The sequence below is a fragment of the Chlorocebus sabaeus genome, chromosome 22 (genome assembly GCF_047675955.1).
Source record: "Chlorocebus sabaeus isolate Y175 chromosome 22, mChlSab1.0.hap1, whole genome shotgun sequence".
NCBI classification, from domain to species: Eukaryota; Metazoa; Chordata; class Mammalia; order Primates; family Cercopithecidae; genus Chlorocebus; species Chlorocebus sabaeus.
The window spans coordinates 86,687,523-86,703,928 of NC_132925.1; the positions used below are offsets into that span (position 1 = coordinate 86,687,523).

Genomic DNA, 16,406 nt, shown 5'->3' on the forward strand with positions numbered 1-16,406 from the left:
GCCCGATAAACGGTGACTGTGGTCTCTGTGCCCAGTGAGTGTGTGTGGGTCCCTTGGGCTGACTTCCTCCAGCCAGGTTGGCTACAGCTGACCCTCTCTGGTCCCACTCCTGCCAGACAGTCCTGGGGCCTCAGAAAAGCCCTTTGGAGGTGACATGTGGTCCAGCCCACTTGAGGGCATGACTTGGCCTTGGCTGTAATCTGCTGAAACTAATAGGAGGTATATTTATGAGTTGCCGTAAAAGGCACTGACATACTGGTGATAAAAGCCTCCAAAATCGCCCTGCTGTAAACTGCCATTTACATGTTTATGACCTTATTCCGCAGCCCTTGGGTTAGATATTCCCATTGTCACTGACCAGGAGGCTTAGTTCTCAGCCAGGGGCCTGCAGGGTGAGTTGAACAAAGGAAGTGCTAATGTACAGGCCCAGGGCCACTGCCTGCTCCTCCTTGCAGCTGCTCCCTCCCAAGAGACTCCTCATATCGGAGCATACCCTGGAGGCTTATTTTCTTACTGAGGAGTAACTTACGTTACACCAATCATGAATGTATAATACAGCGCAATGACTTTTACACAGAGGGACACCCGTGTAACCATGACCCTGAGCAAGCTTCTTCACCCTAGGAAATTCCCTTGTGCCCCTTCCCCACCAATGTCCCCTAGCCCAGAAGTAACCACTGTTCTGACCTCCAGCATCAGAGATCAGTTTTGCGGTCCTAGAATTTCACCCAAATGTCGTCATACATGTGTTTTGTTCTGTGTGTGGCCTCCTTTCATCAATATAATGTTTTTTACTTTTTTTTTTTTTTTTGAGACGGAGTCTCGCTCTGTCGCCCAGGCTGGAGTGCAGTGGCGCGATCTCGGTTCACTGCAAGCTCCGCCTCCCGGGTTCATGCCATTCTCCTGCCTCAGCCTCCTGAGTAGCTGGGACTACAGGTGCCCGCCACTGCGCCCGGCTAATTTTTTGTATTTTTAGTAGAGACGGGGTTTCACCGTGGTCTCGATCTCCTGACCTTCTGATCCGCCCACCTCAGCCTCCCAAAGTGCTGGGATTACAGGCGTGAGCCACCGCGCCCGGCTGTTTTTTACTTTTATATATATTTTTTGAGACAGGATCTTGCCGTGTTCTCCTTCTGTAGTGCAGTGGTGCCATCATGGCTCACTGCAGCCTCCAACTCCCAGGCTCAAGTGATCCTCCCACTGCCGCCTCCTGAGTCGTAGCTGGGACTACAGGCATGCTCTACCATGCCTGGCTAATTTTTTTGTTCATTTGTTTGTTTTTAGAGACAGGATTTCACTATGTTACCCAGGCTGGTCTCTTAACTCGTAGGCTCAAGCGCTCCGCCCGCCTTGGCCTCCCAAAGTGCTGGGATTACAGGCGTGAGCCACTGAGCCTGGCCAATATAATGTTTTCCAGATTCCTCCACGCTGCCCTGTGTAACAGTTGTTCTTTCTTTTTTATCACTGAGTAGTTGTCTCCATTGTATGGATGGATAGGACACACTGGTTTATTTATTCTCCTATTGATTTGGGTTGGTTCCAGTTTTTGGCTACTATGAATAAAGCTGCTATGAATAGTCCCGTGCATGTCTGTGTGAGAATGTGTTTTTATTTCTCTTGGGTAAGTCTTCAGAATGGAGTAGCTGCCTCAGAAGGTAAGAGCGTATGATGTCATAAGAAACTGCCAATGGCAATGAATGAGCATTCTAGTTGCTCCTCTTCTTTTGAGGTTTCTCTGCCCCAGACCTTCAGTTTCCTTAAAGAGCCCCACCCATTATCCTATCTGGAGGTGGGCCTGGCTGTGGGGGATGGCAGGCATCCTCCAGGAACCCAAGATCTTGTTGCAAGGGAGGGATCTGGCTGATGTGGGCAGGTGCCGGTACACTCTCAGGGAGCCAGCATGAGAGAAGAGAACTCCATCTGGTAAGCACCAGTTATGAGTCAGGCACCACAGTAAGGCTATTATTTATATGCCCTATTTAATCCTCTAGGTGCTGGAGTGTTGCCAGCAATGGCAGACAAAACATCTAGTGCCTGCAGACTGCCCTGCCTCCACCTGCCAAGGCTGCCCATCCCCAGCAGCCCCTCCCTGGCCATCATATTAGATCTATCACATGACCCAGCACAAAGGCACTGAGAAGGTCTGTAGAGCTTCTCTCCATCACCCCACTGCCCAGAGCAAGGCCCAGGGAGAGAAGAGACTTTGGCCCCATGGTTATAAGCAGAGCTGGGAAACAGCTCAACTTTTTTCTCCCAGAGACAGGACTTTCTCTCAGAGACAGGACTTTTCTATGCTCCCTTCTAATCAAATCAACCTTAGGGAGGGCTTCACTCGGCTGGGAGCACTGCTAGGGGGGTGCATGTCACAGTCCTGCCTAGTGGTAGCAGCCAGCCCAGCCAGTGCAGGCACACAGCAGGCATCAATGAAAGAAAGGAAGAAGCCGGGCACAGTGGCTCATGCTTGTAATCCCAGTAGTTTGGGAGGCTGAGGGGGTGCAGATCACTTGAGGTCAGGAGTTTGAGACCAGCCTGGCCAACATGGCGAAACCTCGTCTCTACTAAAAATACAAAAAATTAGCTGGGCGTGTTGGTGTGCGTCTGTAGTCCCATCTACTAGGAAGGCTGAGGGAGGAGAATCACTTGAACCCCAGAGGCAGAAGTTCCAGTGAGCCAAGATCGCGCCATTGCACTCCAGCCTGGGCGACACAGCAAGACTCTATGAAAAGAAAGAAAGAGAGAAAGAGAGAGAGAAAGAAAGAAAAAGAAAGAAAGAAAGAGAAAGAAAGAGAGAGAGGAAGGGAGGGAGGGAGGGAGGGAGATGAGAGATGAGGAGTTGGAAGAAGACCTGATCAACAACTTCAGGGTGAAGGGAAAATAATTGATAGAAGACCAGAAAGGCGACCACCTCGTGAACAAAGATTTGAAAAACCACTTGAAGAAAAGGGTGAAGGAGGTGAATTTTCACATGATAGACCGATTATTGACCAACCTATTCGGAGTCGTGATGGTCTTGGAAGAAGTCGAGAGGGCCGTGGATGTGGAATGGGCTGAGGAAATGGATCTGATTCTTGTGGCAAACATGAATTTGACAGGCATCGTGGAAGTGATCTTCTTTTTCACATTACAAGTGGCCTGAAGCATGAGGACAAATGTGGAGGTAGCAGATCTTACCGCTGGGGAACTGTCAAAGATGAATTAACTGACTTGGATCCATCAAATGTGACTGAGGAAACACCTGAAGGTGAGGAACATCTTCCAGTGGCAGACACTGAAAATAAGGAGAATGAAGTGGAAGAGGTAAAAGAGGAGGGTCCAAAAGAGATGACTTTCGATGAGCGGAAGGCTATTCAAAATAAGGACTGGGCAAAAGTAAAATGTAATATCCAAAAACCAAATGAAGGTGCTGATGGGCAGTGGAAGAAGGGATTTGTTCTTCATAAATCAAAAAGTGAAGAGGCTCATGCTGAAGAATCAGTTATGGAACATCATTTCCAGAAGCCAGCAAATGATTTGACGTCTCAGCTGGAGATCGATTTTGGAGACCTTGGCTGCCCAGGACATGGTGGCAGGGGAGGAAGAGGTGGATATGGGCGTGGTGGGCGCCCAAACCGTGGCAGCAGGACCAACAAGTGCTTCTGCTCCTGATGTGGATGACCCAGAGGCATTCCTGGCTCTGGCGTAACTGATGCCATAAGACAACCCTGGTTCCTTTGTGAACACTTCTGTTCAAAGCTTTTGCTTGCTTAAGGATTCCAAACAACTAAGAAATTTAAAAAAAAAAAAAAAAAAGACTGTCATTCATACCATTCACATCCAAACACTGAGTTTTATCTGTTTTAAAAATGAACATCTCTTGTTACACAGAAGCAACAAATATGAGTCAGTTTTGTATTTAGAAATGTATTGGAGGCTGGGCGCGGTGGCTCACGCCTGTAATCCCAGCACTTTAGGAAGCCGAGGCGAACGGATCACGAGGTTAGGAGATCGAGACCATCCTGGCTAACATGGTGAAACCCCATCTCCACTAAACGTACAAAAAATTAGCCGGATGTGGTGGCACTCGCCTGTGGTCCCAGCTACTTGGGAGGTTGAGGCAAGAGAATCGACTGAACCTGGGAGGTGGAGGTTGCAGTAAGCCAAGATCGCGCCACTCTATTCCAGCCTGGGCGACAGAGGAGACTCCGTCTCAAAAAAAAAAAAAAAAAAAAAAAAGTATTGGTAGCAGGGATGTTTTCATAATTTTCAGAGATTATGCATTCTTCATGAATACTTTTGTATTGCTGCTTGCAAATATACATCTCCAAACCTGAAATACAGGTGTGAACAATGTGTGCCAGTTTAAAGCTTTCACTTCATTTGTGTTTTTTGATTAAGGATTTAGAAGTTCCCCAATTACAAACTGGTTTTAAATATTGGATATATTGGTTTTAATACCTGCTTTGCATTTTCACACATGGTCACCTGGGACATGTTAAACTTTGATTTGTCTGATTTTATGCTGTGTGGAATACTAACTATATGTATTTTAACTTAGTTTTAATATTTCCATTTTTGGGGAAAAATCTTTTTTAACTTCTCATGATAGCTGTTATATATATAAATATATATATATCTATCCTAAATATATACAGAAATATCAGTATTTGAACAAATTCAAAGCACATTGGTTTATTAACCCTTGCTCCTTGCATGGTTCATCAGGTTCAAATGACAACGGATTTACATTTTCAACTGTATTCACTTTTTCAATGCATGTCTTTCCTATTTTAAAATCTAAACTGGACACATCTTATTGGTGAAAGTTGTTCAAGCTACTTATTGCTGGTAGCCACATCCTGTCAAGAGAAGTAGCTTTATAGGTACGGGTTTCCCCACCCCGCCTCCACCAGGGTGGGTGGAATAAGTTGATTTGGCCAATGTGTAATATTTAAAGTGTTCTGTAAAGTGTCTGGCCATTTGGTATGATTTCTGTGTGTGAAAGGTCCTAAAATCAAAATGGTATATCCATAATCAGCAACCATTTAACCCTTCCTTGTTCTAAAACAAACAAAAATCCAAAGGGCACTGGTTGGTAGGATGAGGTTGGGGATTATTTTAATTTTTGGAATTTGGGAAGCAGACAGCTTTACTTTATAAGGTTAAAACAGCAGCACCAACCATTAAATATAAACCGAAAATCTTTACTGTTTCTAAATTTCCTAGATTGCTATTATTTGGTCCTAAGTTGAGTATTTGTTCCACAGAAATTGATAATTATCTTTTACCTCTTCCTCCCTTAGAAAATTACGTTAACAATGGATTCCTTTTATGGGAGCATCACCACGTATTAAAACATCCATGGAGAGAATGATGAATAAGAAAAGTTTTATAGGATTGTCTTTTATTCTGCCACATTTATTGATAAACAGGGAAGGAATTTTTTTTAGTTTTTTTTTTTTTTTTGAGACGAAGTCTCGCTCTGTCACCCAGGCTGGAGTGCAGTGGCCAGATCTCAACTCACTGCAAGCTCCGCCTCCCGGGTTTACACCATTCTCCTGCCTCAGCCTCCCGAGTAGCTGGGACTACAGGTGTCCGCCACCATTCCCGGCTAATTTTTGTATTTTTAGAAGAGACGGGGTTTCACCGTATTGGCCAGGCTGGTCTTGAACTCCTGACCTTGTGATCCGCCCGTCTCGGCCTCCCAAAGTGCTGGGATTACACGCTTGAGCCACCGCGCCCGGCCTTTTTTAAGTTTTAAAAATCATTTGTCACTTCATTTTTAGAAATGTTCTGCCTATATATGGCAATGTCCAGTTTTAAAAATATTGGACGTCTTCAATCTTAAACATTTCTATTTAGCTGATTGGTTCTCACATATACTTCTAAAAGAGAAATTGTACTTTACAAGAGTTACTTATTTGGATTAGATTTATTAATCTCAGTTACCTACTATTCTGACAGTTTAAGGTGGTAATTGTTTTTAATGATGGATAAACTTGTGCTGGTGTTTTGGTTCTTATGATACTGAGCATGTTCTGCACTGATGCTAATGTCTAATATACCTGCTACCCAGAAATTAATTTAGTCCATATGGACTATTGACCCTTCTTGAGACTGCAACATACACACTCCTAAATCAGTGTGTTTAGACTTTTCAAGTATCTGTCTCATTTCTGAACATGTACAATGTTTATAAATCTCTGATTTCCAGCAGCATACTGTAGAAAACACTTCACAACTTCTACTCAGTGTCACCCATTGCTATCTTGAGAGACGACACAGCAATACCTGGTATGTTGCAAGTTTTCAAGATAGCCAGAACTTAAAAAGTTGGTCCATTCGTTGTACATGATGGATATAAATTTGCCTCCTACTTCACTTTGTGTCGAGAGCCAAAACTGTGAACCTAACTTTCTCTTACTGGTGGGTAATAACTGAAAATAAAGATTTACTTTCATGCTCACTTTTTTTTTTTTTTTGAGACAGAGTCTCACTCTGTTGCCCAGGTTGGAGTGCAGTGGTGCAATCTCAGCTCACTACAACCTCTGCCTCTCAGGTTCAAGTGATTCTCCTGCCTCAGCCTCCCCAGTGGCTGGGAGTACAGGTGAACACCACCACACCCGGCTAATTTTTGTATTTTCAGTAGAGACAGGGTTTCACCATGTTGGCCAGATTGGTCTTGAACTCCTGACCTCAGGTGATCCACCCACCTCGGCCTCCCAAAGTGCTGGGATTACAGGCATGAGCTGCCACGCCTGGCATCATGCTCACTTCTTAAAAGTCATAAAGACAATCAAATAGGATTATGTTTATCGTCATGCGTTTCCTGGTTTCTGAACTGTGTGCACACCCCTGTGTGCTTTTTTTTTTTTTTTTGAGATGGAGTCTCGCTCCCGTCGCCCAGGCTGGAGTGCAGTGGCGCCATCTTGGCTCACTGCAACCTCCACCTCCCAGGTTCAAGTGATTCTTCTTCCTCAGCCTCCCAAGTAGCTGGGATTACAGGTGTGTACCACCACGCCCGGCTAATTTTTGTATTTTTAGTAGAGACAGGGTTTTGCCATGTTGGCCAGGCTGGTCTCAAACTCCTGACCTCAGGTGATCCATCCGCCTTGGCCTCCCAAAGTGCTAGGATTGTAGGCATGAGCCACGGCGCCTGGCCTCCTGTGTGCTTATATTTAATTTTTAAATTGAATTTTATATGGAGTTTTTATTTGCTAAAAACCAGGCTCTTGCATCACATTTGGAAAGGGTCCCTATCTTAAAGACTAACAACTTAATTGGGAAAGTTGAGTTCTGGTAGAATAGAAAATCCAAGGACTTCTTGGATTGAATCCAGTTGTCACTTCTTAGCAGATCACTTTTTTGATAGTGAAAGTTAAGCATACTGATGCTACTTTTTATTGACAAACGGCTATAGTACTCTAGGAGAAAAAAAAAATCCCTAAATGGATACAGATTCCTAAAGTAATAGTAGCAGCAGATGTTTCAGTGAAGTTTTATCTTGACACTTTTAAACAGAAGTAATGCCAGAGCTGAAATTTTTTTAAGGCACTTACAGCTTGTATTGAAATGATTGGAGACATGATTTCTTTATTAGCTATTTTGAGACCTGTGGAGTTACGCAAGAGTTTAAAAAAGTAGCACCAAGGGACCAAGTGCCCTGGCTGACGCCTGTAATCCCAGCATTTTGGGAGGCCAAGGTGGGCAGATCACTTGAGGTTGGGAGTTCAAGACCAGCCTGACCAACATGGAGAAACCCTGTCTCTACTAAAAATACAAAATTAGCCGGGTGTGGTGGCGCATGCCTGTAATCCCAGCTACTCGGGAGGTTGAGGCAAGAGAATCGCTTCAACCTGGCAGGCAGTGGTTGCGGTGAGCCAAGATCACGCCATTGCACTCCAGCCTGGGCAACAAGAGCAAAACTCCATCCCAAAAAACATGTGGCATCAGGTACTATACATCTAGTTAGTTCTTTTACTCTGTTTTATTTTTTAAATGAAAGTAAGACACATCATTTCCAGGGTTGTCAATATATTTGGGGCTTGATTTTGGTATAGGTTTGGAAGGAGGATATTAAGTATTCATTCTAATTTTGTTATTTTTCTAATTGCCAGAGATGGTTGCACTGAAATAGAAAAATGTTATAGGGAGTTGCATACAAAACCTAAACATGTACTGGATTTTGAAAATACTAGATTGGTGCAATTACTTTTGTGCCACCCTAATATGTCTATAGGAAAGTACTAGTATGTGGAAGGAAACAACAGGTATTAAAAGGTTTAAAGGAATGAGAAGTAGGAAGTTGCTAGAACCTAATGGATGTTGACTTTAAAGGTAAGATCGTTCAGGTATATTAATGGACATCTAGTCCAATGCTATAGCAAATCCCAGAGGTCTCAGGTGCATGCAATTCTACTTTCTAAAGAAAGTAAATACTCAGAAAATAGATTCTAACCCAGACATTTGGATTATACTGAGATAAATATGTAAATAAGTTTTAGCAAGTCTGAACACTGACAAGCCAGATCTTCAGGTTAACTAAGAAAAGCCCAGAAACTTCATTATTTACTGTGCTGTGTATGGCATAACTGGTAACAAGGAAGCAAAATGATATATATTTGAACTGGACCATAGTAATTAAACGATTTATCAATATAATTTGTAAGACAATTGTCAGGTTGAGATTAATAGTAAGTGGCAGCTTCCCAGAAATCTGGGTTGTTATTTGGCTTAGCTGTGCCCTAGGATTATCTTTTACCTTAGGCATGCTTCCTAACTTAAGGATCTTCCTTGATTTTTAAGTTCAAATTTGGAGGTTATGTGAAGTGATTGGAATAAGTCTTTCAGGCAGAGGAAGTAGGTAATTTCAAGAATATAGAGAAAGCAACTTTGTAATCTAAACATGAGAAGCTTAAGTTTAGGAAATGATTAGAATATAGATTGTTAAAATGATCAAGATTTTGGCCACAGATGAAAATATGAACACTAGGGCAAGGCGCCGTGGCTCACGCCTGTAATCCCAGCACTTTGGGAGGCCGCGGCGGGCGGATCATGAGGTCAAAAGATGGAGATCATCCTGGCTCTAACATGGTCAAATTCCGTCTCTACTAAAAATACAAAAACTAGCTGGGCATGGTTGCACATGCCTGTAATCCCAGCTGCTCAGGAGGCTGAGGCAGGAGAATCGCTTAAACCCAGGAGGCAGGGGTTGCAGTGAGCGGAGATCACACCACTGCACTCCAGCCTGGGTGAGAGATCGAGACTCCGTCTAAAAAAAAAAAAAAAAAAAAAAAAAAAAAAAAAAAACCAGCCGGGTGCAGTGGCTCACCCCTGTAATCCCAGCACTTTGGGAGGCCGAAGTGGATGGGTCATCTGAGGTCAGGAGTTCAAGACCAGCCTGGCTAATACGGTGAAATCCTGTCTCTACTAAAAACACAAAAATTAGCCGGGTGTGGTGGTGCATGCCTGCAGTCCCAGCTACTGGGAAGCTGGGGCAGGAGAATTGCTTGAACCCGTGAGGCAGCGGTTGCAGTGAGCCGAGATGGTGGCATTGCACTCCAGCCTGGGCGACAGAGGAAGACTCCATCTCAAAAAATAAATAAAAAATAAAAAAAATAAACTGCTCTGTAGCTGTAACAGGCATCAAACAAACACATGAAATGTCCTTGTGAACATCTTGTAGCTCCACACCAATATCCTGACAGTTATTGTATTACATTGGTACAAAAGTAATCACAGTTTTTGCCATTAAAAGTAATAGCAAAAACTGCAATTGCTTTTGCACCAACCTAAATATGTAGGCTATACCTTAATATGAAAGAAAGAATGGCAGAGTAGGGAGAGGCAGGGACTGGGACAGAGGGCATGGGACAGGCAGGGACTGTGGTCTCCACTCATGGTGAAAAGGTAGGGGTGTGAGGGACTCTGGGCAGCAAATGGATTCAGGCAGTGCTTGCCTAAGCCCAGCAGGTGGCTATGGAGAGAGAGTGTAGGAGGGTCCGTGGTGGTATCTCCCTTTATCCTCTCTTCTCCTTGTTGGGCCTACCTTGCCAAGTCCCTTCCAAGGGCCAGAGGAACAGCCTTCTTCACAACCCTCCTGCCCCAGCCTCTCCAAAAGGGCCATGAGGGTCGTGGAGAATGCCGTTGCCCGTGCTGGTTACCATGTTGAAAATAAGCAGTCATCCAGGTTTCACCCTGGAGAGGTCAATTCCAAGGCCTGGGGGTCAGGTAGGGCTGAGGGGCTATCGCTTTATATATACGTGTCTTTTTGTACTTCAATTATACTTCAGTAGTATAGAAAAACAGAAACATTTTCAATCATATTCATTTCATTAAAATACTATTAATACCTCAATATAATTGTCTTTAATATAATTTAATATAATAATATGATTTAATATAATATTTTATGAGGGGCAAAATGATCATACTTCTTTGGCAAACAAAATAATTTAAAAATAGTATTTATCTCCTCTTTACTTCTTCCTTTTAACATTTCTGTATTTTGTGTTTTACAATATATGTAATGTTTTATTAAACTAGTATATATATATATTAAATATTATGATTTAAGTATTTTGGAAGACATATACTGATATGGGTATAATATTTTGAAGACCTGAACAAATGGGAACTCTTGAATCCCTATCCCCTGGGCATTTATATGGTTGAAATAATATGATTCACCTTTTAATAAAGGAGTGGTTTAACATTAAAGAGAAAAACAGGCCAGGTGCAGTGGCTCACACCTGTAATCCCAGCACTTTGGGAGGCCAAAGTGGACAGACCACCTGAAGTCAGTAGTTCAAGACCAACTTGGGCCGGGCGCGGTGGCTCAAGCCTGTAATCCCAGCACTTTGGGAGGCCGAGACGGGTGGATCACGAGGTCAGGAGATCGAGACCATCCTGGCTAACCTGGTGAAACCCCATCTCTACTAAAAAATACAAAAAACTAGCCGGGCGCGGTGGCGAGCGCCTGTAGTCCCAGCTACTTGGGAGGCTGAGGCAGGAGAATGGCGTAAACCCGGGAAGCGGAGCTTGCAGTGAGCTGAGATCCGGCCACTGCACTCCAGCCTGGGTGACAGAGCGAGACTCCGCCTCAAAAAAAAAAAAAAAAAGACCAACTTGGCCAACATGGTGAAACCCCATCTCTACTAAAAATACAAAAATTAGCCAGGCATGGCAATTACAGGCACACGCCTGTAATCCTAGTTACTCAGGAGGCTGAAGTAGGAGAATCGCTTGAACCCGAGAGATGGAGGTTGCAGTGAGCCGAGATCACGCCACTGCACTCTAGCCTGGGTGACAGAGCGAGACTCCATCTCAAAAAAAAAAAAAAAAAAAAGAAAAAGAAAGAAAGAAAGAAAAAAGAAAAGGAATAGTCTGATATATGTAGAAACATGGATGAATCTCAGAAACAAACAGGACGCCTGACACAGCAGGTCACTCTCGTAAACTCAGCACTTTGCGAGGCTGAGGTGGGAGAATCACTTGAGACTAGAGTTCGAGACCAGCTTGGGCAACATGGTGAGACCCCCATTTCTATGAAAAATAAGAAAAGGTGTCGTGACACCTGCCTGTAATCCTAGCTACTCAGGAGGTTAAGGCAGGAGGGTCACTTGAAGCCAAGAGTTAGAGGCTGCAGTGTGCAGTTATTGCACCTGTGAAGTGAGACCCTGTCTCAAAATAAAAAACCAGACAGGGACTGGTGGCTCATGCCTGTAATGCTAGCACTTTGAGAGGCTGAGGTGGGCAGATCACTTGAGGTCAGTAGTTCAAAACCAGCCTGGCCAACATGGTGAAACCCCGTCTTCTACTGAAACACACACACACACATTAGCTGAGCGCTGTGGTTCACACCTGTAATCACAGCTACTCGAGAGGCTGAGGCAGGAGAATTGCTTGAACTTGGAGGCAGTGGTTGCAGTGAGCTGAGATGGCGCCACTGCATTCCAGCCTGGATGACAGAGTAAGAAGACACCATCTCGAAAACAACAGCAACAAAGAAAAAAGCAACCAGACATGATTGCTACTTAGAGGAGCTGAACAACAACAAAAAAAAAATTAAAAAAAAACAGACATGAAAGAGTATTGCCGTATGATGAAATTCTTTTTCTTGTCTTTTCTTTCTTTTTTCTTTTCTTTCCCCTTTTTTTTTTTTGAGGCAAAGTCTCACTCTGTCACCCAGGTTAGAGTGCTGTGGCACAGTCACAGCTCACTGCAGTGTTGACTTCCAGGCTCAAGTGATCCTCCCACCTTAGCCTCCTGAAAAGCTAGGACTACAGACTTGGGCCACCACACCTGACTAATTTTAAAATTTTCTGTAGAGATGGGGTCTTGCTGTGTTGCCCAGCTGGTCTCAAACTCCTGGCCTCAATCAGTCCTCCCACCTTGGCCTCCTAAAGTGCTGGGATTACAGGCATGAGCCACCATGCCCGGCATATGATGAAGTTTATAAAAACAGGCAAAACTAATCTTGAAACTAGAAATCAGATCAGTGTTTGTCTACGAGTGAGGAAAGTCATTAGAAGGCTCTGTGTTGGCCAGGAGCGGTGGCTCATGCATGTAATCCTAGCACTTTGGGAGGCCAAGGCTGGCAGATCACTTGAGATCAGGAGTTTGAGACCAGCCTGGACAACATGGTGAAACCCCATCTACTAAAAATACAAAACTTAGCCGGGCATTGTGGCATGTGTCTGTAATCCCAGCTACCCGGGAGGCTGAGGCAGAAAAATTGCTTGAACCCTGGAGGCGGAGGTTGCAGTGAGCCGAGATCACAACACTGCACTCCAGCCTGGGTGACAGAGCGAGACTCCATTTCAAAAAAAAAAAAGTCTCTGTGTCTTCACGGTGGTGGTGGTTACATGGACTGCACCTCTGTGAGCACTCAGAGAACTTACACGTATAAAATGGGTATATGTGTGTCTATATATGTGTATATATATGTCTATATATGTATACATGTATATATGTCTATATATGTATATATACGTATATATATGTGTATACATATTTTGAGATAGAGTCTCGTTCTATTGGCCAGGTTGGAGGGCAGTGGTGCGGTCTTGGCTCACTGCAACCTCTGTCTCCTGGGTTCAAGGGATTCTCATGGCTCAGCCTCCCGAGTAGCTGGGATTACAGGCGTGCACCACCACACCTGGCTATTTTTTGTATTTTTGGTAGAGATGGGGTTTCACAATGTTGACCAGGCTCGTCTCAAGCTCCTGACCTCATGTGATCTGCCCACTTCAGCCTCCCAAAGTGCTGGGATTACAGGCCTGAACCACCACGCATGGCCCAAAATGGGGATATTTTATTGTAAGCAAATTATACCTAAAAAAAAAGTATTGTAAAAAAAACTCTCAGCCACACTCATGCCTGTAATCCTAGCACTTTGGGAGGCCAATGGGGGGCAGATCACTTGAGCTTAGGAGTTTGAGACCAGCCTAGGCAACATAGTGAGACCCCCATCTCTAAAAAAATATGAAAATTAACCAGGCATGGTGGCACGCACCTGTAGTCTCAGCTACTTGGGAGTCTGAGGTGGGGGGATCACTCAAGCCTGGGAGATCAAGGCTTCAGTGAGCCATGATTGCACCACTGCACTCCAGCCTGGGTGACAGAGCAAGAGCCTATCTCACACACACACACAAAAAAGCAACAAAACAACAACAACAACAACAACAAAAAGCACCTCACTGTGCTAGTCAAACAAAGCGCCTTCTGGGCCACATTTGACACAGGGCCTACCAGTTTGTGTCCTCTGTCCCAGTCACTGTATACATTCCTCATACAATTTTTTTTTCCTTTTCTTAGACAAAGTCTGGCTCTATCGCCCAGGCTGGAGTGCAGTGGCATCATCTCAGCTCACTGCAACCTCTACCTCCCAGGCTCAAGCCATCTTCCCACCTCAGCCTCCCAAGTAGCTGGGACTACAGGTGTGCACCACCACACCTGGCTAATTTTTGTATTCTTTGTAGCTATGGGTTTTCACCACGTTGCCCAGGCTGGTTTCAAGCTCATGAACTCAAGTGATCTACAGAGGGAGACAGAGCGAGGCTCCGTCTCAAAAAAAAAAACGAGACTCCAACCCAAAGAACTGCTCCCTGTTTTTTCATGTATTGCTGAGTGTCCTTGGTCACTTATTTGGTGCCTGTGACCTCTTATTAGCAGATAAGAAGTTGAAGGTGCAAAATAATTTAAGAAAAACATGGCAAAATAACATAAAATTGGAACACTGTGCCCATTAATATATTTTCTCCCCATAAATTGGGAAAAGAGGGCTGTAGAGAGAGAGAAGTGGTCTTTGGGGTTGAATGGGAGCATAATCCTTGGCTTGTGGCACTCAAGGATAGAAAACGGGGTCAAGAGGGCCAGTGCCTGTTCTGAGGTAAGCAACTGAGGAAAAGCAAGCTAAGTGCCTTAGGAAGACAGAGAAAGAAGGGGAGCAATCTTGGGAGGCCTCTTGGAGGAGATGGCTTTAGGTCAGGACAAGTATTTCTCATCATTCTGTTGTGCTTTAGAGTTTGCAAAGAATGCTTATACACATTTTGTTCTTCAGATTCCTAGCAGCCAGCAAAGTAGGTGGTTTCCTCCCCATTTTGCAAAGATGAGGAAACTGATCCCAGAGAGGTAAAGGGTCCCATAGAAGGTCTCACAGAGAAATACTGACTAACTCTGAACTTGACCCCAGCTGTCTGCCTCCACACCCATTGTTTCTTCCCTGACAACAGAGCATAGGTGAGCAGGACACCTGGTGGGGCAGGGGTTACAGGAGCCAGAACATGGAGGGAAGCAGGGCAGGTGTTATGGAGGATGTGGAATTATGGCCTGTGCTCCAGGGGCAGCAGGGCCAGCATAGTCAGCTGGGTCTCAGTGAAGAATGGCATGGGGTGAGCAGTGACTCTTCAGTGGGGCTCACCTGATTGCTTGGGTAATTAGCCACAGGGAGTCATTATGTGACTGGCCTCATTTGGACTGACTGAAGGAAGCTGACTAGTCAGTGGCAACGGAGGGCCGCTGATCACTGACAGCAGGCCTGGCTGGCTTGTGGAATTTCATTCAGTTTTTCATGGGTTGAAAACAGCATGATGCCCTGGCTGAAGGTTCTGCCAGTCCCCAGGGTCCGGGCCTGGCCCTTAGGTTTTCATCCAGTACAAGGCCCCAGGTTGATGCCCACCCGCAGAAAGCAGTCCTGATTCGTGGGCAGACAAGGCTTCAGGGCATAGGGGGTTCATATAGAATGGTTGAACACTGACCCCTTGGTCAATGATGTCAGAAGATTACAACCTTTACCCCATGAAGCCAGCAGGAAGTGGAGACTAAGTTGGGAATGGCCAGGATACCTCCTGGGTGTGCCAACCTCTGGTCTTGGATGCTGCCAAATGGCCCACTAGCCACCCTCTTGTCTTCCCACTGCCTCTCGGGGAAAGGGCTGACCTCATGGTGATGGAGACAGGCATGTCTTTGTGCTCAAGGGGACTGATGTCTATCTGTAGGATTATAGAGGGGGACAGAACCCAAATAAATGACAAACAAATGTAGGTATAAATTAGAAATATCACCACTGGGGAGAGAGAGAACCTGTTTCGATGGGGTGGGCAGGGAAAGCCTCTCTGAGGAGACCATCTTGTTAAGCAAATACTGGAACAAGAAGGTGTCACCTATGTAAAGGTGGATGCGGGAAGTGGGATGGGGAGTGTGCCAGTGGGAAGGACAGTGACATACTCATGAAATGGAAAGGAGACAGGTGCAGCTAAAATACAGTAAGCAAGGCAGGTGAGTAGGACAGCTGAATGGGACAGGTGAAGGTGGGCCAGGCCAGTCTTTTTTTTTTTTGGAGACAGTTTCACTCTTGTCACCCAGGCTGGTGTGCAATGGCATGATCTTGGCTCACTGCAAACTCTGCCCCCTAGCTTTAAGCAATTCTCCTGCCTCAGTCTCCCACGTAGCTGGGATTACAGGCACATGCCACCACGCCCAGCTAATTTTTGTATTTTCAGTAGAGACGGGGTTTCGCCATGTTGGCCAGGCTGGTCTTGAACTCCTGACCTCAAGTGATCTGCCCACCTTAGCCTCCCAAAGTGTTGGGATTGCAGGTGTGAGCCAGTGCGCCAGGCCAGGGCCAGTCTTTTTTTTTTTTTTTGAGACAGAGTCTCGCCCTGTTGCCCAGCCTGGAGTGCAATTGCGCCATATCAGCTCATTGCAACCTCTGCCTCCCAGATTCAAGTGATTCTCCTGCCTCAGGCTCCCGAGTAGCTGGGATTACAGGCATGTGCTACCACACCTGGCTACTTTTTGTATCTTTAGTAGAGATGGGGTTTTGCCATATTGGCCAGGCTGGTCTCGAACTCCTGACCTCATGATCTGCCCACCTTGGCCTCCCAAAGTTCTGGGATTACAGGCATGAGCAACTGCACCTGGCCCTG

At 45.1% G+C, this 16,406-nt stretch overlaps 1 pseudogene; it reads left to right on the top strand.

Moving 5' to 3' along the window:
* Positions 1 to 2,838: 2,838 nt before the first annotated feature.
* On the top strand, positions 2,839 to 3,792 carry LOC103228641 (SERPINE1 mRNA-binding protein 1 pseudogene; annotated as a pseudogene).
* The last annotated feature ends 12,614 nt before the right edge of the window (positions 3,793 to 16,406 follow it).